The sequence below is a fragment of the Nicotiana sylvestris genome, chromosome 2 (genome assembly GCF_000393655.2).
Source record: "Nicotiana sylvestris chromosome 2, ASM39365v2, whole genome shotgun sequence".
In the NCBI taxonomy this organism is placed as follows: domain Eukaryota; kingdom Viridiplantae; phylum Streptophyta; class Magnoliopsida; order Solanales; family Solanaceae; genus Nicotiana; species Nicotiana sylvestris.
In genome coordinates, this window is record NC_091058.1 from 118147132 (window position 1) to 118153798 (window position 6667).

The window sequence follows — 6667 nt, forward strand, 5'->3', positions numbered from 1 at the left end:
AGGAGCAAGGGGAAGTTCATCTACAATAAGAACTTTTTGAGGATCAGGGTTTGGAGAAGACATATTTGTATGGAGAAGTAGAATGTATTGAATGGCAAGATGAGAAAAACTCTTTCGTGAAAGAAAAGACAAAGGATATATTTATACTTGGAAGCAACCGTCATACAAAAAGGTAATAATGGAAACATCATTATGAAAAATGTCATTTCGTGATTGATGCAACTGTAAAAAATGCCCTAGAAAGTGCTGAAGAGTTGTAGAACCATCCATAGGCCACCACGTGTCACATGCATTAAATAGAAGTGACATACACTGCGTCAATTCAGAAGAAGCTAAAATGATATGTGGAAATGGCATAAAAAATTCCCTCTTTAATGAGATCCACTTCCTAAATATTCAATTGCTAAATAATTGGCAAGTGGGGGGACTATCCTGAATATACTTATTTACTTTGCTTTATATCGATTGTTTTGTTATTTCTCATTCTAATTTTATTTTTCCATTGCAAAAATATCCTTTCATTTGATTATTAGTAACCCGAGTACTTCTTAAAATAAGCTTTAACCGAAATTCCTATTTTCTAGTTAAACAAAGACATTGTCATGTAGTATGAGAACATTGGATGTCGGATGGGGGCGGAGTTAGAAATTTTAATAAGGGAACTAAAAAACATACTATAAGAATATCACACTTGAGATTTCAATTTGTACGCTAAAGTAAATTTTGGATAATCTTTATTAATGTACTAGATGTTCCCTTTATGTTGACAGTGGTTCGAGTGATTCAGGTTTCACTGATGCGTTGAAGGTGGCGGCTCACTTCAAAGGGAAAGGCAAAGATATAACCTAGTTTGCTATTCAATATTAGGGTATTATATCTAGAAGCTTCCAAGGATATTTATGTCATTATACACATTAGTTAGTGGAGTAGTTAGGTCGGTTACTAGCTTATTAGCATACACTCTATATATAAAATCACAATTTGTGCATTTCTCTCAATTCCCTCGTTTCTAACACTTTATGTCAAGGATTCACCGATTTGTGTGTAGACGATCTGTTTCTTTTTTTTTCTTTTTGTGTAGCGTAAGTTTCCCATTATGTAGCTCCGCCCCTTGTGTCAAATATGGAAGTTAAGGTAGTACTTGGGATTGCAAGATGTACTAGTAATATTTAGTCATACTGATCCCGAGATTTACCTGAATGTATATATGAGAGAATGGAGAATACACTTAGCTAGCATTTAATTTGGATATAGATTTGGTTAAAACTTGAAAAATGAATTTTTAAAGTTGCGTTGAAAAATAATTTTTTGAAGTTAAAGTTGTGTTTGGACGTGCATTTTACTTAAAAAATAGCTTAGGTTTTGTGAATGGACGAAAAAATTACAGCCAAAAACTGCCTAGACCAGTTTTTGGAAATTGAAATTTTTTTTCCAAAAACTGATCAACTTTCATGAACAAACAATATTTAAAAAAATTTGAAAAAATAGCCAAAAATCTATATCCAAACGGGAGCTTAGTAGACATCTTTTAGCATTCTCAAATTGTTGGAAAAGAAAAAATTATCCACACTCGTGCGCTTCACAATCGGAAAGAGAGACATTTGCAAATCCAGTTTCGAGGATTCCTTTTTTCTGAAATTAGAATTTTCTGTTGATTATTCACTGTAGAATGTAGATTCATGAGTGATGAGTCAAGTTAGTCGCATTTACATTTACTAGTTTTAGTGTACGTGTGTTGCACGTGTACATTGCGTCAACCAATATAAAGCGTATACAAGACGAACATATTATTGGAAAATAGTAGTGACATTAAACTAAATGGAATATTTGTCTAAATGATGCAAATGAATGTTATTACATTGAACAATAGCTAAATTCAATATTTTCTGATTGATGTTAGTTGAGTTAGTTATATTTGTAGTTATAAATATCTTACTATATAAGATACAAACATGCTATGTGTTGCATCTTACCTAACCTCTCATTATGAAATTTATTTTTGCAACTTAAGTATTTTTATGTGCTCATTAAAAGTTCATCAACATAATAGGTTATAAGCTAAGTGGACATTTTCTTGAGTGAAAAAAACGAAGATGCCTATATTCATGTCTAGTACTTATAGGTGCAAGTAAGGGTGTTCATGGTTCGGTTTGGATCGGTTTTTCCCTAAAAAGAAATCAAACAAAGTAAATCGGTTTTTCAAATATTAAAACCAAATCAAACCAATTAAGTTGTTTTTTTCTCGATTCGGTTTATGTCGTTTTTTCGATTTTTCGGTTATTTGTCGGTTTTTTCTTAAATATAACACATACACTACCAAACACACATTTTGGCGACCACGTTTTCAACTTAACACTATCAAATCAATTGCCCTTTGAGAAATCTATTATTTACCAAGATATATTGATGATAATTGAATCAAATAGTGATGAATAATTTAAGGACTCAATTAAAAATATATTATTTTTAACATGAAATAGATTCTTACACTTAACAAAAGAAAACTACCAACTAAACTAGAATGTAAAGGAAAAGAACTGTACTAAAAGTGCAAACGATTAATATTTAGTATAAAAATTTTAAAACTTTGTATAAAAGTATACATATATATAGGTGTAATAATAAATTTAAAAATAGCTACTCCTATATTCGGTTTGGTTCGGTTTTTTTTTATTAAAACCAAAACCGAACCAAATTTGATCGGTTTTTAAATTTCAAAACCAAAACCAAACCAAACCAAAAAGTATCTATTTTTTTGATCGGTTTGGTTTGGTTTTCGGTTTGATTCGGATTTTCGAATTTTTATGAACAACCCTAGGTGCAAGTTAGTCTCTTCAAGTGGAAGCCATGGTTTAAATCAAAATTAAATTCCCTTGTTGACAGGTTCAAGAGTTCTAGTGAGGACTTTGAAATTTCAAGAGTTCACAATTCTAAGGATAATTTTTCAAATTATGGGAAAAAATAAATTTATATTTATTTAACAGTTTCAAATAAATTATTAATTTATTTTTTTGGTTAAAAAGGATTGATTTTATTAATAAAATAAATTGTTAAATTAGATACATCATAGGGGTAACGTAGTTACAATTTTACATAGTATTAATGTAGCTGAATTTATTTTTTAAATTAATATGGCCATGTTAGTTGAAACTTTTATTGATACTTAAATCAAATCAAACTCTTAAAAAACTAAAAGAAAAATGAACATTGTGTTGATGTATCATGATTTGTAGGTAATCAGTTATTGGTAATACTTGGAGAGAAAAGTATTATTCATATACGTTACAGGCTAAGAATAAGAAAAATTTCATAGCCACGTATTTAACTACAAAAGCACTTCTGAAGTTCATATGCTCCGTAAAAGTTGGTCAAATAAGGAAATTTTATACAAAATAAAATTTTAGTTGAATTTGGATTCCTAAAATCCAAATTATTAGGACATTCTATTTAGTTCAAATAAGGAAATCTTAATTAATTTGGAATTTTAAATATTATGAAAATAATTAAATAATTATTTTATCTAATGTAAAATCTATTTTTAAAGGGTAAAAAAAAAAGCGAACGACATTTCACTAAGGGCCTTTGTGCTTAGGTATATGTGCTGCCTTGATATGAATGGGTTTTCCACGAAAAAATATATAACATACGTCTTATATTAAGATGGAGATTCCTAAACTTCTCGAGCTCAACTTCTACATGAATTAAGGCTTGAATCGGCAAAGAGAGTTTGTTGTTTTTGACTAATAGAAAACGTCCTTATTCACAAAGTAATTTTATACATTTCATGGGTTGAATAAGGAAAGGATGCATAAGAGATAAAAGTTTGATTGATTTTAAAGTCCTAAATATTATGACACAATTAAAAATTTTAGTTGATTTTGAAGTCCTAAATATTAGAAAAATAATCAAATGACTATTTTATCTAGTATGAACTCTAGTTTCAAAAGGGTAAAAAAGGCGAATGACATTTCACTAATGGCCTTCGTGCTTTTAATATAGTACTAGTCTCTATAAACGTGCCTCACACGTTATTGCCCATCAATTATTGTAGACAAATCTTTAGGTAATAACAAAATAGATAAGATTTCTAGAAGCATATGCAAAGACTTGTTATCAAACCATAATAAGACCTTGCCGAAAGATCCTGAAATGTGACGATTTTTATGCAAATTTGTTTTGATACTTGCTTCATGTTGTGACTTCTTACTAAACGAAGGAGAAGAAATTTTTTGGATTATCTACACGTGTTACTTTTAATATTCTTCTTATTAATTGATCTTCGCTCTTTTTTTGTACTTTTTCTCCTTTATATGATACTTAAGATTCGAGTTTTGGCATGTTATATTATTATATTATGTTCTCAATGAAATCGATGCTCAATGGTTTGTCTCAATTAATTAATTCACCATAAGAATTTATTTCACCTCGAGAAACTATATAGATGTTATTCTTATGATCATAGAACTTGATGTTCCGTATCCAGCAACTTTAAGCATTTGGGGTCTCCTAACTTTGTTTATTTTTTAATTTAAAATCTATATGATATTAGCTGGTTATCCAAAATAGATAAAAAAAATGCATTACCAATATATATGACTTAAATCCTATTCAAAATCCTTAAGGTAAAAAAACCACATTAATAATAGTCTGTTTGACCAAGTTTCTAAAACAAATTTATTTTGAAAAGTTTTTAAAATAAAATTACTTTTGGTGAAAAACAGTTTGTGTTGACTAATTAATTTGAATAGCACTTTTGAGTAGCAATTGATGTTTGGCCAAATTATTTAAAAAGTGCTTCTAAATGAATTTTTTTTCTCAAAAGTGTTTTTAAAAAAAATACTTTTGGGAAGAAGTTACTTTTTGTGCTTCTCAAAAACTACTTCTACTTCAACAAAAGTACTTTTTAACATCTTAACTTTGGGAAAAAATACTTTTGGCCGAAGGCTATTAATAAGTCCCATGAATTTGCCGTTTTTAGGCTATTTATCTTTCTAAACTTGACTACAATTGTAATTGGAACTTGCCTGCGTTAAGAAAATCATGTTTTCATAAACTATATATAGAATTAAAAAGTTTTTAAATACTTATTTTTCTATTTTGTGTATTAGTACACGACGTTAGTCTCAATTAAAAAAAGTTTCTTAACATAAATTAAAGTTTTTTCTCCCAACAAATTAAAGTCACGTTCTTTGCTTCTTTAATCTTTATGGAAATTTTTTTGAGTAGCTAAAAGATAGTAGTTTCCATGAATATAAAATTCTAATTGAAGTCAAATTCCTAAATGTTTGAAAAGTTATAAATATTACAATTTTATCCAATATGTTTAGAAAAATTGTTCAATATTTTATGGGAAAGAAAATAATATGGATTCCCGTATATCTATATGTTATTATCCTACTTGAATCTCGGAGTGCATATAAATGTGCTAATAAAAATTATACCAAGTAACTATGTACACCTGAAAGTAATTTAAACCAAAATATGAGAGTACTCAGAGTGCAGAAGATTATAATTATAAATGTTGGGAAATATTCTACCTTATAGACGCTGCAAAATTTTCATATGATGGTGGAAGAAGTCGAAGCAACACATAAATATCACACAATTTAATTTATATCAATGATATAAGCACCGCCCAATTCAGTTGTCCAAGGACATAATCCAAATCAATATTAACAGAAAAAAGAAAGACACAAAATATTCTATAATATAGCATGCAAGCATTTTATTATTCAAAAGGAGAGGATACTTTATCAAATTTAGAGAAAGCAGGACTAAATTGAATTCAACTTTAAACTGCATTAAATTTATTTAAATTTGATAGATTTATTTCTTTAAATTCAGAAGTAGAATTTATTTAGAAATCTATTTTTATTATGTTTACCAAAATATCGTATAGATTTATATTAAGAATAGTGTAAGTAACATTTAACTTTCGTGCTCTTTTATAACCGAGTTTTCATATCCTTCTGTAGTGAGAATTTTGATAATTTTAGAATTCGCTACCATATATCGGCTTTCACGCTTCAAAGCTCCAATTTAAAAATAAAAACATCTTTGCATGTAAAACCAATAGACACTGACGTATTATATGGTACAAACTTAAAGTTTTTGGCACTCTTCTTGAAGAAATTTATTGTGTAATAAAAAACAAACAACATTCTTGGCATTGGCAAAAATTCAAAGTAATACTAAAAAATTTAATTGCAATATTCATAATAATAATTTGCATAAGAATATAATTAAGCTAATTGAAGAATTAACTTAATTTTAGAGAAAAATAAGCTAAAAATAAAAATTCTAGGAGCATCATAATGCGGGTCATGTTTTAATCTTTAGAAGAAAAAGATTCTCTTCCACTTCCCTCGTCTAGTAAAATACTGCATCATAATGTTAATTATGTTTTATTCTTGTGGATTTTTGAAAAAATCCTAATATGTTTGGTTAAAGGGTGCAGAAGTCGGTATACATGTAGTATCTCAAACAGCCGAGAAACTGAATTTGATTAATATTAGAAGTCCATGAAATCGGAGTATTAAGCATAGCTTAAAATATCAGATTTACCCTACATGGTATTATTCGTCAATTAATATCCTAAGGATATTTTCGTAAACTAATATTATATTCATGCTTTTATAATAATATAGATATAGATAGATAAAGAACG